A 16,976-nucleotide genomic window follows, 5' to 3' on the forward strand; every position below is an offset into this window, starting at 1 on the left:
CGGGACATTTGCTACATGTCATGAGATTCTTGAACGTCTCCTAAAAATAAAACATGCTGTTTTACAAGAGCAAGGCATTTGTCTTGCGTAGATCCAGCACAGCTGAATTTTTGTAGCTGATGCCCTCACGTATATACTGTACATATTATAAATAAGACACAAAACAAGTGTTATAAAAAAAACATTTCCCTTGCTGGAGCAGAGTAACAAAAAATCAATATTAATTAGTTGCCTGAAATACAGTACAATACAGTGAGCTTTACAATAAATCCCAGTTTAGTTGGGTCTTTAGTGCAGTTCTTGCTGAATAATTTCACTGGCAATACCCTAGGATTCAACTAAACAATGTTTCACATGACAAATTTCTGTTCCTTTTCTGTTTTCTTGAAACCAGCTATTGTTTTGTGTTGTTCTAAACCAGGAGTACACCATTCCTGCAGGGTCAGAGGTTTTCTGGTTTTCTTTCTACCTGAGCCCTTGATTAGCTAATTGTGGATGAGCTGAAGTCTTTCCAGAAGCTGAATGTTTATAAAGAGACCTGTGAACCCTTCTGGACAAGGAACCTGGAGGACAAAGAGTTGGTTCCACTTTTAAACTCCTCATTTTTTTGATTATCTATCAAACAGGCAAGGTAATCTTCATCATGAGCTTGTTAGGGAATGTTTCTTTTTCTACACCAAAACAAAAGTTTAAATGTATTGTAAATAGAAAGGAAATGAAACTATACCAATACTTTTAAGAATGATCGGAAATCAGAACCCACAATTCTTCTATCAGGTGCCAGGGGTTCATCCAGGAGTGGTAAAAAGTAAATGCAAGATGCTCACTGTGCTGATTGGCACTACTGTGTTTTGCAGGGGTTTGTTAAACTGATTCTGAATGAAATCATTAAAGGATGAGATTACATTAAAGCTGTTTAAAAAATCACCCCCCAGAAACAGATGATTAGTGGGGATACAGGCTTTGTTATCCTCCTCAACAAGATGGGAGGTGACGGCGATTTGACACATAAGTAGCGTCACCTTTCGGTGTTCCCCGAATTTATCCGGTTCATTGGTGCGGAACTGATTAAAAATAAACTTGAAAGAACAGCATCTTCGTGGCGCAGGTTCGAGAGGTTAGCTGTTGTAATGGAACGGTTGTGCATTCAAAAGCAGTTTTAAGCCAGAAAAGAGAAAACTAAGAGGAAGGTTACACTGAATTAATTAGGTGCTTTAATTATGGGTTCCCAAGACGTATTCTCTCAGGGTATAATTAAGAGGTGTTTATTTGGACATCGCTTTCTTGTGAAGAAAGGAACTTTGCCAATTAAAATCACATTTAAGTTGTGTACGATGCAATTATATGGGGTTTTTAGTTGCATTGCATAGCAAAAGTTAAGGTTTCCAATTACAGATTTAAGAGGTAAAATTTAGTCGCTTTTAATGGTTTTGTAAATGCAGCATAACACGTAAAATGACCATTGATACTGTAACAGGAGGCTGTGCTGGTGGAAGTAAGGATTCAATTATCTGGCTACGGTGAAAATCAGTCATGCTGAATCAATAATGTCATGGGCTTGGAAAGGAATTGCATAAACATTTCTTTGAGGGATTTGAAAATTCAGAAGTTAAGTGCTCTGCATGGGACTGGGGGGTAAGAGAGCAGGATTTGTGTATTTTATTTTATTTTTTCCACATTTGTGTTTCTGGAGGCAGGAGACAGAAGGAACGCATAGCACATGGGAAGATACAGATAGCCACAAACATCCAAAGATGTTTCAAAGACAGCTCTATAAAGCCATGATACCAGCCTGTTAAAGGTCCACAGTTTTCATAGTGTCACTCCAGGATCTTTCTTGCCAGCAGCCATATCACCCTGCAATTCGCAACTGACAGCTCACTAAAGCTCAGCAGGTGGGAGCCTGGCCTGTACCTCACAGACCTCCTGGGAAAAACTAAGGTTGCTGCTGGAAATGGTGTTAGTGGGACCAGTAGGGGGCTCTCATCCTATGGTCTGTGTGGGTCCTAATGCCCCAGTATAGTCATGGAGACACTATACTGTAAAAAGGTGCCGTCCTTCAGACAAGACGTAAACCACGGTCCTTATTCTCTGTGGTCATTAAAAATCTCAGGGCGTTTCTCAAAAAGAGCAGGGGTGTTACCCCAACATCCTGGCCAAATTTTCCATTGGTACCAATCATGGCCTCCTAATAAACCCCATCTATCAATTGGCTTCATCACTCCGATGTGTGGAGAGCGTACTATGTGCACTATGGCTGCCATTGCATCATCCAAGTGGGTGCTACAAATTGGTGGTGGTGGAGGGGAGTCCCATTACCTGTAAAGCACTTTGGGTGGAGTGTCCAGAAAAGCGCTATACTGTATAAGTCTTCTTCTTTTTCACAGCCTCAGTCCCAGACTGTCCTGGGGTCAGCTGCTATGGTTGCTCTCCTCCACTTGTCTCTGTCAAGCACATCTTCCTCACTCACTTCACATACCTCCATATCTTTTCTCACACAATCTATCCATCTCTTTCTAGGCCTGCCTCTTCCTCTGTTATCTTCCACCTCAAATTCCATAACCCTCTTTGTTTCTTCCTCAACGTCCCTCCTCATGATATGTCCATACAACCGTAACCTCGCCTCGCATCTTCTCAACCACATCCACCACCCTACATCGTCTACGGATTTCTTCATTTATAAGTGTAAGGAATTATTATTACTTATTATTACCTTTTTGTTTGACAACTCCACTTCCACCATGATGTCACGACACAGAGGTCCAGGCTTGTATTCACACTGTAATCAGACATAGGCCCTGGTAGAAAGGTGAGTTTTGAGTTTACATTTGAAGAGAGTGAAAGAATTTGCCTCTGAAAGAGTCTGAGGAAAGTCATTTCATAAAAATGGAGAAGTGACTGAAAAAGCACAGCTGGCAAAAGTTCACAATTTAGTCCTGGGTGCAGTCAGCAGAGGACCAGCCTCAATTGAATGTAGCCTACTGTAAGTTATGTAACAAGGAGGAATTCAGAGATGTATGATGGAGCCAGATTATTTAGATTCTTGAAAACTGGTAACAAGGATTGGCTGCAGAGTTGTGGACAATTGCAATTTACTGAGGAGAGTATTAGGGAGCCCATACAGTGAAGAGTTGCAGAAATCACACCTTTATGTTATAAAATCAGGAATCATGTACTCGGTATCAGACATTGATTGAAATGTTGCCTGCAAATGGCAATTTCTAAGGTATAAGAAGATGTCTAAATCATACTGGCCACAGCACCATATAAATAGTAAATATGTCACAGATTTACACCTGTCATATTATCTTGTAACAGTCACCAATGCTTTATTTCCATTTTGATGTAGGGAAAAATACCTTGAAATGATAAGCCATATCAATTGCGATATATGGCTTTATGTGAGTATATTGTGGAACACTGAGTTGAAAGCTAGAGAGTTAAACTGAAACAAAATCCTAAAACACAATGCAATATTAATTCAAATGGAGTCATTCTTAAATCAGATTCTGCATAGCTCTGTGCACGTTGTGCTTTGTTTTCCACATGGCCTTTGAAAAATGTCGTCCAAACTTCCCATTTAATAAGTACGAGCAGCACAGATTCTAGCAGGTTTCAGCATGTATTGTTTAAAGCCTTTTCTGAAATACTACATTGTTCCTTGGTGCCATGGAAATGCACATGAATGAAAACTAAAGAATTGAAAAGATTAAAAAAAAGCAAGAGCAAGATTACTTTAATAATGTCTTATATTTTATTTATAAAATCTCAGGAAATGTCTGACAGACTGACAGAGTTTGATTAATTGTAGTTAATTGGGAAGCACAGTAGAGACGTTCAGTTATTCTTCAGAGTGGAGTGTTTTGTAGATGCAAACAATCTTTCTCCTTCCCTCTCCCCCCTCACCCCCTCGGCAACATTAAGCCCTTGCACCTATTTACAAGAGCCTTTACTGATCTTTTTTAATCTTCTTATTCAATTTGCATATTCAGCTGTAATTTTATTCATTTTTTTTCCAGGTTGAATTTAAATCCTTTCTATATTTGTCAGCTGCAAGGTGATATTATATTTAAGGATATACAGTAATTGAATACAGTCCAATGTGGAAAAGAAAAGCAAGCCAACAAGCAACAGGAAAGAAAGGAAGAACGAAAGAACGAAAGAAAGATAAAGAGGAAGACTTTGGTGAAATCTCTGAATAACATCTGTCGTCCCGGATCTGCCCAATTAATTTAATTTCATAACCAAAAAATGTAGATGAATAAAAACTGATAAGAATCTTGACTTACCAGAGTAAAATGTGAGAGTCCAGTACAGTTGTCCAGTTTCTCAGAATTCAATATCTGTGGCAGAAATGCTGTAGCTTTCTGCTGCACATCTGCAGAAAATTGGAGGCCCTGAAATACTGTACATTTCAAAGGAGATTTTCGAATGTATCTAAAGACTAGTATTAAAGGAAATTTCATGTGCACCAGGCTGTGTGCATAGTTTATATTATCATATCTATATTTATTTAATCAAGGAATTCAATTTCACTGGCATTTGTCCTTTCCACCACAATGTATGCATTACTGTTATTAAATATTGTATTCTGACTTCCAAGAACATAATTTAATGCAGTTTCTGTATTTAGCTGAGATAAAGTTTATGTGACAGGATCTTCTCGGGATTATGGGAGAATTCTTTCAATAATGTGTTTATAGAAGTGGAGCATTAAAGTATTGCATGAGACCCCAGCTTCACAGTCCAGGATTTAAGCGTGTGAACACTTCAGTCTGTCTGTCTGGCATTTAATGTGATTGCTACCCACAGTGTGCCAGGCTGCTGGAGATGAGATGTTTTAAAGCTGATGGCTTCTTGCAGAGAGCAAAGGTTTACTTACTCAAAGTCATTGCATGTTGTGATCCTTGGTTACAAAACTCTGTGTGAGCCAGAAACTCACCTAAAAGCAAGCAGAACCTTTCCAGAAACGCAGTTGTCCCAAGGGTTTTATTTTGTCATAAGAGGCACTGTAAGCAGATATTCTTTCCACAGAGCCTAGTGCAGTGTTATTTCATCAGCCATGTTTTTGGAGAGAGACATCCTCCAGTTGACAAGATCTGTTTGAACTATGTACATTTTTAAATTCTGTTTTTGTCATAAGGGATTTATAATGCTTCATTGGAGAGCTCATTTTTTTAGTTAGGCTTATATTGGATTTGCCAGTGTAAAATCTATTGCATGTGTATTTTCATCAGTGTATTGTATATCTTGCTTTATCATGATTTGAACCTAAAATGATAAAAGACTTGCAAATTATGCTTTGAAAATGAAGATCACAATGATTGTTGGATTCCCTTTTGCAATTTTAGGGTGTTTCATCTCAGCATGCATAACCAAATATACTATGCAAGAACTGAAGGAGAGATCCTGGAGGACAGCTTATTTGATCACAAGACTCCATTGGGACTGAGCCAAATAAGACAGACTCCAAAGAATTGAGAGCTCAGCTCTCCCTGTGGACACAAAAACAATAAGCCATAATTAAAGAGGTTTGAGGAGGGATCTGAATCAGCTTGCAAGCTCCAAAGGAACAAGTAGAGGTTAATTTCATGCTGAAAAGCAGAAATAAAGAAGAAAAGAAAAACATTTCACCATGTGAAGCCATCTCCAGGTGTGTATCGAAGTGAATTAACCTCTTGTTTTTTGTAATAGGTCATAATAGTATTCTGAAATGATATGATTCTTTGTTTCTCCCATGGTCTCATCAAGTTCAAGACAACGCCAGAGATCCATGCTGAATGTTGTGACTGCAAGACAACAATAAGTACTGTATTAATCAATGATTCCTTACGCTTATAAAGTGCCTTTCTGGACACTCCACTTAAAGCTCTTTACAGGTAATGGGGACTCCCCTCCACTTCCACCTGTGTGCAGCCCCACCTGGATGATGTGACGGCAGCCATAGTGCACCAGAACGCTCACATACACACCAGCTATCAGTGGGGTGGAGAACAGAGTGATGGAGCCAATTCAGAGATGAAATTTGGCGAGGACACCGGGGTTAACACCCCTTCTCTTTTTGAGAAAATCACAGAGATTTTTAATAACCACAGCGAGTCAGGGCCTTGGTTTTACATCTCATCTGAAGGACGGTGACTTTTATACAGTAAAGTGACCCCGTCACAAACCACAGGGTGACCACCCCCTACTGGTCCCACTAACACCTCTTCCAGCAGCAACCTTAGCTTTCCCAGGAGGTCGCCCATCCAGGTTCTAGGCAGACTCCTACCTGCTGAGCTTCAGTGGGCTGCCAGTTGTGTATTGTAGGGTAATAGAGCTGCTGAATAAATGAGTAATGCTTCAATAGTAGGCACTAAATTCTCTGAGGCTTTTGATGTCTCTCACTTACCTAAGAAAGTGATGTTGAGAGTGTAACAAACGAGCATCATAATTTGTATGGTAGACATCCTAAGGCACACATATGAAACTATTAATTATACTAATTAGCACTTTACTGTAGATGTCATTCCCTTTGAGACTGGAAACGGAGCTAAGCTCTTCGTTCTTTAATTCCTAATGTTAAGATTATTCTGAAAAGTTTTTTCCCCCCTGCATGCGTATTTAGATTTGTTGTATTTCTAGAGCTATTTGTTGCTTCAGCCTGTGGAGACGTAAATGAGAGGAATAACAACTGAGAGATAATACAGTAAGTGCTTCAGACCATTGGGTGTTTTTATCATGTAAGAAGATAGAAAGATAGATTCGACATATGTTTTTTGTTTCCAAATAAAGAGTTTTAAAAATGGAAGGATTTTGACCTTAGGACGGTGTATATGTATATATGCCACTGGTGAATCTGTAATTCTGCTAATGAGCTAACAGATGCTTTATTATATAGGCTATAAAAGGGGCCAACTGCTCTCTCATTAGTGCTAGCCTTCTCTTGCACCCCCATGTGTAAAGAGATAAGTAGCTTCACTCTAAGATCTAGATGTCTTGAGCACATAATGCCTGTCAGCATCTCCTCTTTGGCAGCAACTGTCAGGCTAGTGATCCCAGAACATGGATCCCAGTGTCGCTTTTCCATGGACTTCCTTGCCTGGATAATGGGAGAAACCATGCTCCAGCAGCACAATAAGCTTCCCAGATGCATGGCGGCCAGCCTGGGTGGCAGCATCAAATGAGGCGAGGGCTGATTCAGCCGCCCTGGTTAAAACCTGCATACCAATTAACCTGTTGTTCATTTGTACTGTCTGTGTCTTAGAGCCTGTGCTTTGATCTGGAGGAGACCTGTGGAAATGTCTGTGCGTATACTTGTCCTATCTGCCAATATGATTTGGCAGCAAAAGGTGACTGCTGATCTCTAAAGCTGTGGCTATGTCATCATTACAGTATAGGTTTCTACCGGATATTTTTTTTGTAGTTATGAATTTTAAAAAATTAGAAGAAACGGCAAAATAAAGAGAGAGGACCTAGAAAATGCAGCATAACCTGAGAGAACATCTTCATAGTTTCCAAACCACCTATTTCCATATCTGAATAAGCCTTCTGTACTTCTTAGAAATAACCCCCATCACACTCAGCTGGATAGTTTTCTCAGAAATCAAATTTTCAGAAGATTAGTTCTAATTTGTTAGACTGACTGCACAAAACCTCCTCTTAAGGTACAAGACTCATGTTGCTTCTACCTGGTGAGTTTCTAATCTGATTAGAAAGTTACCTACAGTACTCTTATCAACAGTTTTGAGATTTTTATTTTTTAAGAGTTTGATTTTATTGCTAATTTTACAAGCTAAGCTACCATGATCCCTTGGCTTCAAATAGCGTAACAAATGATTTGTGAACCACATGAAAGTCATCGCCAGAAACCACTATCCTCCATTTCACATATAAATTCCAGCTACACACCAGCTCGTTTGTGTATTTCAGATAATTGTAGTGGTTTGGAACATGACACATTGCTGATTTGGGTCAGTTTAAAGACAGGCTCTGTGAATGTTATTTGTTGTGTTTGTTCACATCCATTGGGAATCTCTACTCAGCGGTGTTTGGCATGCCCGCTTCTGAATAACCTTTAAATGCTATGCTGAAAAGTTCAATCTGCAGTTTCAATCTTGGCATCAATAGGTAGGAAAGGGAGGTAGTCAGCAATGTATGAAATCAAAATTTCATTTGCTTAAGGACTCTGAACTTGTAATTGGAAAGTTGTGGGTTCAAATCCCAAGTGGGACCATGCTGTTGTACCCTTGAGCGAGATACTTCACTGGTACAGATTCAGCAGGAGCTGTCTGCTCAGCTGTCTAAATGGGTAGCAAATATAAGTTGCTTTGGATGAAAATGTCAGCCAAATAACTTCACTTTTTCTAAGATTTACCAAAACCTACATATTCAAGCATAATATCAGTAAGTGCGGATGTTCATTAACTGTAGATTCTCATGCCTAATACTTTCTTCCTTTTTGAATATCAGATGACAAGCCCTACCAAAGCATATGTTGTATTTTTAATTGTAGAGTATCGTATGTCCTCCGGGTTCTTGTGCCTTTGGATGGAGCTGAAAAGCTCTCTCAGATCCTGCCATGCTTGTGAGTGCTATTCCTGTAAGCTCTGTCAACCCCTGCTGACTGCCAGCAGTTCTGTCTCTTCCTTCTGTGAAGGCGTGAGGGTGAATAAGAAAGTTTTTTTTTAAGTTCCAAAAGGAGCAATTTATAGACACTCTGCTCCTGTTTTTTATACAATATTTTCGATACTTTGGCGTGTTCTTGGCGATTGTTGTTCCTTTCTGCTCCTCTTGTTTAGCGTTTTCATAAGCCCTTCCAGCACAAATCATCGTCATTTTGAAAAACAAAACGCCAAGACAGGCTGAGGTGACAATAGGTGGGTGAAGACTGGATCTGTCACACAGGCTTCTTGCTGTGAGCCCTGTGTGATGCTAAACTCTGTCCCTCAGAACTCCTTAGCTGCCAGCTGGGAGATATCTTCCCAGCAGGTGTTTTTGCAGGAATTCTAAATTGGCATGGAGGTGATCAAACTTTAAAATGTGAAATCTTGGCGTGCCATGCATGTGGACCACAGTGTAGGTGCTTTCTCTGGGTTCTTGTTGTTGATAACAGGCACAGGAGTTAGGGTAAGAGTTACAGAGTGGGGCTTTGTAGCTTCCACCCATGTTTAACAACAGATCTTGGAGGATGTTCATGACACTTTCCATTGTGAATCTGATGGCATTTTAATTTTAACGCATTCGCAAGGACGTAATCAAAGAGAAGCTACTCAGAACAGGAGCACATGTAGACTTAGAAAACATATTAAAAATGTAAAGCATAACTATTATGAGTTACACCTCTCAAAAGCTAATAATAGGTAAAAAGGCAAAAAGGCAAGCATCATGATTCACTGGCTCAGTGTACTTTTAAAAATAGCAGAGAGATGTATTCATCAGATATTTCCAAGTGACGAGAGCTGTCTTGGGCAGCATGATGAAGCAGTGGTTAGCATTGCTGACTGGCAGTGCTGGGAGCCTGAACCTGGGGTGCTGTCTATGTTTTTTTTATGTTCTCCCTATGTTCCTGTGAGTTTCTCTGAGTGCTCTGGTTCCTCTCACCGTTCAAAAATATACCTGTAAGTTAATCGGCTTCTGCGAAAATGATACCCTTAGTGGGTGCAAGTGTGCGCACGTCTGTGTTTGTGCCTGTGTGTGCACTGTGGACTGGTCTCCCGGCCAGTAGCTTGCCCTGACAGGCTCTGGCTCCTCACGGTCCTGTATTGGTTCGAAAATGGATGGATGGATAACCTTCTGTTACTCTCCTGGTTTTGTAGTAGTTTTGTATTGTATCACAACAGTCCTAAGCAGGACTTAGAGACCCCATGCATGAAAGCAAACCAAATTAATTTTTAAGCCCAAATCCCTCACTTGATCTCTAAAGTAAGGGCTAGGAGGTCATGGTAATCTTCTTAGAACACTAGTCTTGCTTTCTTTTCCCCTTTTTTTTCCTCAAAAATTCACTTGGAACTGGGAGTTTTTCAGTCAAGAACATTTGCTTTCGATTTCCTCTGTGATCCACACAAATGAGAAATGGGTCTGAGGCTGCCATACTCAAGGCTTAGAAGGAAATGTGTATGAGTTGTGCTCTGAAGTTGAATGTAGTTAGTGTTCCTTTCATTCCTTGACTTGAAATACAGCACTCTAGTTAAAAAAACAGTCATTGCCAGAAATGATAAGAATGATAATTAACCTGTAAGGTTGAGTACCCTGTTTTTCTTACATTCCTAACCAAGATGTAATAAAGGCAACCATATTTTGTCATACTTTAATTCTCTAGATGAGTTTCTTCATTGTTTCATCTTGTCATGGGTTTGTCATGATAGTGTATTAACAAGTGTTTTTTTTTTGGAGAACAGCAATAAATTTAAACTCATTTGGTGTAGATTGGAAAATTAATTATTTTTTTTAATCACTTGCTCCCCAGTATAATGTTCTTCTAATCCTGAGAAAGAGAAGAAGAGAAAAGGGAAAAGTCCTTTGTAACTAATTGAAATGAGTTCTGAGCAATGTTGCTGTAGTGGAAGCGTCTGTACTTAAAATAAAAAGAGATAAAAGCCTTTCTTGTATTTTAGTTTTTAAATTAAGACCATGAGTGCTGAATTGATCATTCTGAAAGATTTGCACTTGAAAGTAGAGAAGGAATTAAGATTTCCTGGTTACCACTTTCCTGATACAAAGCTTGAGATAATGCAGTCTTTTAATGTGACATTTCTTCATTGTGCCTATGTGTTCTTTCTACAACTGAAGTACTATTTTGAATACAGTACACCTAGATCAAGGCCACAGTAATATTAAATTTCTACATTAAAATGAAATCTCATTCTGCTGTATTAATTTAGTGTTATACAATATATACATACTGTATGATATGGTACACACCAAACAAAAGTTGGCTTTGATTTGATAAGTGATTTTATTACAATATATAAATTAAATCTGAATGTCTATGTTGTAGAATATATTAATTTACTATACTGTATATATATAATATATAGATTATATTATATGTTTAATATACAGATTTGAAGTTAAAAAATAACTGGTAAATATGGTTATATATATAAGCTTTGTTATAGAAGATCAATTATTTACATTATATTTGGGTATAAATGACTCATTTTGGGGTGTGGTGATGGTGATATGGATGAATTGCTTATATGCATTACATTGTCCTATAGAAAACACTCCCAAAACACATTGAAGAGATAATTAGGCTACATGCATGCTTAAACCTAGACCAGATGCGTACCTTTTCCCTTTCAACGTTTCAATATAGAGAACTACCTTAAATGTGAACATTGACCTATCCACTAGCTGCAAATTACTAACCTAGTGCTTGATCACAGGTTTCAATTGAGTAGAAACTGGAAAACTCTGGGGAGCCACCATCAAGAATCGGTTTAGTAATTTGCAGCTGGCAGGTAGGTTGAGGTTTTGATTAAATGTGGGGCTGTATCCAATTACAATATCACATGTGATTAGCCTTTTGCTCATTTTTTTCTGAAAGGGATTGTTTCACTGTTATCCATTGATTTTCATTATGTGAAATTGTGGGTGTTCAGATTATTAAGACCATTAATAAAGTATTCATTATTTTTTATTAAGTACGTGCAACAGCTGCCTTCTGTGTTATCACTGAATTTTAAACACACCTACCCTTCATTCCAAAGAGAAGAAAAAAATGCTAAAATCTCAGCGCTTCTGAAACGCCAAACATCAGTACAGCTGAAACCAGCCTTAAGTGTCTGTGAAAGGAAAAGGGGTTCTGATGGCATGATGCTATTTGCTGTACTTACAAAAAGCTGAACAAGAGGCAACAAGTTAAAAAGAAGATCAAAGAATGAAACGGCTGCCTGTCGAATTGTTCCAAAGTAACTTTTCAGACTCTGGGACCAAAGATTAGCAAAGCTTTTGTTCCGCAATGTCAGGCAGAATGAAGTGGGATATAGAAATCCCTTTTTGCTAAATGAAAAAATGTGGGGCTGCAGGAAGTACAATTAATTTAGAATTAACACTGAACGCCCACAAAAAATAAAAGGAGAGAAAATGGATATAATCTCTCTAGACTCATATGTGTATGTATCATTGCATCATTTCTGACCTGTGTCTGTTTATTCAGGAGACAAATGCTGGTATTATTTTAGTCAAAGGGATAGATTTAGTAAATTATTCATTAAGTAAAAAATTTGAGTGTATTTTCTAAAGTGTTGGGGCTGTAGGCAGTTCTGGGCATGGTGTTAGTACTGAAAAGAGGATTCTGATGAAAAAGAAACAATGTTTTATTTATTACTGCTCGTTTTTCTCTTTTTCAGAGACCATGCTTAACCCATTCATCCTATTTTTTGTTTTTACCAGTGGGGCCTCAATTCTTTTCAGCTGCACTTTCAGACCCCCCAAGCAAGACTTTTCTTTATTTTTGTTTTTTTGTGCCTGAGTGTCATGGAAACGTCATAGTTTTCTTGTTTTTTTCAAAACATTAAAAAAAGACTTTCAATATGTACTGTAATTGCCCAATCATGAAGTTAGGCACGCAGGCTCCATAATGATTCTGGAAGGACCACTAGAATGAATGTGGACAAGTCATTTAAAAATTAATAATTTTTGGTATATATTGGTATATTTTATTTTCTTGTTGATTGTAGCACTGTTTGTTTTCTCTTCCACTGCATTATTCCTTTCAGTTTCTCTATTAGGCTTTCTAATATCCTTTTTTTACTTGTGCTTGCAATTCGCGGTACTCTTTTTCTTTAAATGGATTCTGATGTTTTTAGTTGTTTTACAAAGTGCTTTATTTTCCCTTACCTGTCCAGGAGTTCAGGGTGATGGGTTCTGGGTGGGACACATACTGGATGCGACTCAGATACAAACAGAGGAATGCACGATTTACAACTAGAGCCAATATTCCCAAAAGCCTATTAAAACAGCAGTACGTTTTTGGAATGTACCAGAAACCAGAGCACCCAGAGAAAATCCACGCAAACATGGGGAGAACATAAACATTCAAAAAATTGTATATGGCTAATAAAGTGATCTTATCTTATCAGTGCTGTGAGGCAGAAATGCTAACCACTGTGCCAAAGTGCTGCTAATTTCCCCTTATTTTTCCTAATTGATCTGTTATATTTACAGGATTGATTTGATGTGGGATATTGTTTTCCAGCTTTGATACAGTATATAGTGCTACACCTCCCTGTCTTCTGTCTTTCTCGTCTCTCTGGAACAGTGTGTATCTTCTAGTGTTACATTCCTCTGGATTATTTTCCATCAGCATCATTTCCTTCTAATGTGGTAACGGTTATCTCATCTAAATTGTTTCTCAGACTCCTAGCATTTAGGCATAAGTGCTTAACGACCTGATCCTTTGTTGTGTTTCACACTTTGGTTCCCCTTTGTCTCTGTTCCCTGTGTAACTTCTTTTTTAATTTTATTTGGTTTCTCCACACCTTACCTTATGTATCTGAAGACCACTGGTGCCCAACTCGATTTGGTGTAATTTCCATCAGATTAGGTGGAACTGGAATGCTTTCATGTGACCAGTAGAATAAGGGCCACCTTAAGAAGTGGCAGCTCCTTCTGTCAGCCAGTTGTCTTTATGATTTCAGTGTTAGAAGCACTGATGGACACTAACAATGAATCTTTTCGCGAAAGGTTCAGACTTGCAGGCTAAGTGTAGGATTTAATTACGTAAGGAAGCAATGCGCTACTCTTCCTATTCATTAAATTAAAGGAAGCCAATGTCTCTCTTGAAATCAACATGTGATTCAAGTCTTACTACTATCATTCTTACTGTTCATCATTCTCTATTCCAAAGAACGCTGAACTCTTTTCATGGGGCTTCTATCTTGTGCTCTTGGAAGAATTAGGTGAGATACCTTTTGCCTGCAGCATGATGACTTTGAAACAAACGTGAAACACCTAATGAAGAGCCATCTGTTTTATTTTTTCCCATCTGTGACTGCTCAGTTTGGGAAGCATGTATAGTATAATGACAAGTTTATGTCATGCACGTAGTGGGAGTGCTTCAGCTTGACAATCGGAGCTTTGTGGTTCTTGTCTTTCTTTCATCTGCATGCTTAAACAGTATAAGCAAGAGCAAAAAGAGATTTCCAGCATATTCACGTTATTAGTAATTTATTTGTCTGACACCCATATCCAAAGCTGCTTAAATTTGTTTCCATTTGGGCATTACCTGAGAGATTAACCTTGCTCAGGAGCACACCAGCACTAACCCTGCTGGGATTTCTCCTTGCAGGTTAAGAGCCCTTGCCACTGTTCCTGCTACTGCATACTGAGATTTGGAAATTAGCAGGTGGTGTGTACTGTAGGGAAAGTGAGAAGACTAAGAACATAAGAACAGTTACAAACGATGAAAGGTCATTCAGCTCATCCAAACCATTGGGCACTTGGTAGCTCATTGATCCAAGAAACCTTCTTGAAGGAAGCAAATTATCGGCTTCAACCACCTGGATGAGCAGCGTGTTCTATACTCCAATGTCCTTTTTCATAAAGAAGCGCCCATAGCTAACATAGACCAGAAGGCTACAAAATTAAAATGAAAATATCATTTGTACCTTTTTTCTTGTGTACTGAATGTCCAGGCTCAAGAGCTGGGGTATTCGCTGAGAGAAATGAAACGGTTACCAAACTGCTGCAATCCCTAAAGCTCATTACTTTTTTTCCCTTGGGGGCATCATAATCTTTGAAGCTCTGCTTACTCAGGGGGGCAGGAGCCATTGAAATGAGGTTTCATTCTTTGTTTAAGTGTCTTATATTTGTTGTTGAAGATAAGAGACTTGAGGATTGTGCCAGTAATAAACCACTGTAATCATTTTAAAGTGGTGTAATTGTGCTGCTAGTATTAGGTCTTATCATCTAGCTTCGTTTTGATCAGTGTGTAAGTTATGTAAAACCTTTGTTATTCAAGAATGTGTTAATAATATTTTTTGTTTTCTGTTATGCAGTGCGCAGTGCATTTCATAAATCACAGCATGACTCTCTACAACATAATGAATCTTAATGTTTGCTTCATAGTACGGTAGGCATGAGTGAATTACATCATCAGAACACATTAGGCAGATTGGGGCATACACATGAAAGATTTTATACCAAAATGTAATTTGTAACATTATAATGTAATATATTAATGTTCCTCTGTAACAGCTGTGATTAAAGGAACCCTTATGAGCCCATAAATTAATCCAGATTTGCATCTTTAACTTTAATGTCATTATTTTATGTTTTTCTACACATTGCCTGTCATGAGACAATCCTTGTCATTATATTACTTCTCTTTTGTTAGAATAAATGCATAAAGCTCGCCTTTGTGTAACTTAAAGGTCTATATGAGACCTCTGAAGTAAAAACAGGTTTTGTAATTGTCCTGTTATTTCCTCTTTGTTTCATTCACTAGAAGGGGAGAGGATGGGTTGCACTGTCTACTTGTAAAAATCAAATGAACATGTGTTAGGCTGTTGTAGATCATGTTGTAATCTCAGCAGGATAGTGGTTTATATTTTTATTTGTTTCTGTATTAAGAACAGATAGAGCCATAGACCCTTAGTTTTCACATTCTTCTGGTGCTACCAGCCCTAGTGGCATACAAATCAGTGGCCTTTTGATAGACTTGTGTGTGCATAACACGCTTTGTTGTCTTCAATTCTGCTGCCCCCTAGTGATCTATTGTTTTATCATCCCCACCTTGAGGGAGCCTTTGTCAGAGAGCTATTGTAGATCTTCACATGATACATCACACTTCATGGCTAATTAAACATAATGCTTGTTTTAGAATGTACTGTATCAACGATGTGATAAAAGTAAATCCCTTCTGTAGATTTCCAGATGTATTTTAATAGCATAATGTGATGCCTCCTGTAATGCCGTTTTCTTTTTCATTGAATGATGTCCATAATTATCAGGGTAAAGATTGTCCAAATTCATGCGCTAAACAATTTTAAAAAGTAGAGCAATTGCCCTATATACTTAAATGCATGCATATATATTTTACAGATTGCAATTACTTAGTAATTGCAGTTATTGTTTAGTAATTAACAAGCAAATGAAGAAATTCAGTTGTAAATGTTTAGAACTTTAGTGTTTTAAAGAGTTTTTCTGCATTTTGAGAAAACAGCAAACATGTTTTAGATCTTATTAGACAGATAAGACTTTATTGTTTCCGAAGGGAAATTGAGGAGTTACAGCAGCTTAGTCAAGCCCAGACTTTGAAAACTATGCATCCCGTCGTGCTTGAATGAGGTCATAAAAGGTGTGGGCCACAACTGTTTTTCAAAAGCAACATTTAGAAAATCTTAAAGAATTCCATTATTAAATATTAAAAATTAAAAGATACTATTCATTAGGCTTTTCAGCCTTTTGCACTTTCTGTTTCCTTTTGCACTTTTATTTTAAAAAGTTTTTTGAAAAGATAAGCTATTTTTTATATTATGTTGTGACACATTTTGTAAAAAGAAGATTTTTGATTAATGAAACATGTAGTTATCTCCTCCTGGAAAAACTCTTTCACATTAAGATGAATGATGCTGTGGAACAGACAGAGAAATGCCACATGAAAATAAAATTAAGGGCTTCCCTCTCTCTTCACTCTTTTTAGCACCAATTGGGTGGTTGTTGTTTTCTTGGGCCCGTTTACTTTTTTATTAGTTCTGTTTAAAGTGCTAATTTCATCAAAGACCTGTTCTGGGGACTAACAAGAAGAATTTTATGAGCTTTTGAACTAAATTCCCCCTTTCAGATTGCTACAACCAAGTGATTAGGAGATTATCCAATTCATAAGGCCAGCTTGTCTACACAGGGACAGAGGACAAAAAAAAAATGAAAACTTAGAACTAAAGGATTTTGTCCATCACCCCAGGGGCAAAATAATTAAGGGCAAAGGGATTAGCCAGAAGTCTTTTAGCTCGAAATGACTTCCAGAAAAATCTTGGAGAAATAAAGAA

The sequence above is a fragment of the Lepisosteus oculatus genome, chromosome 20 (genome assembly GCF_040954835.1).
Source record: "Lepisosteus oculatus isolate fLepOcu1 chromosome 20, fLepOcu1.hap2, whole genome shotgun sequence".
Classification (NCBI taxonomy): domain Eukaryota; kingdom Metazoa; phylum Chordata; class Actinopteri; order Semionotiformes; family Lepisosteidae; genus Lepisosteus; species Lepisosteus oculatus.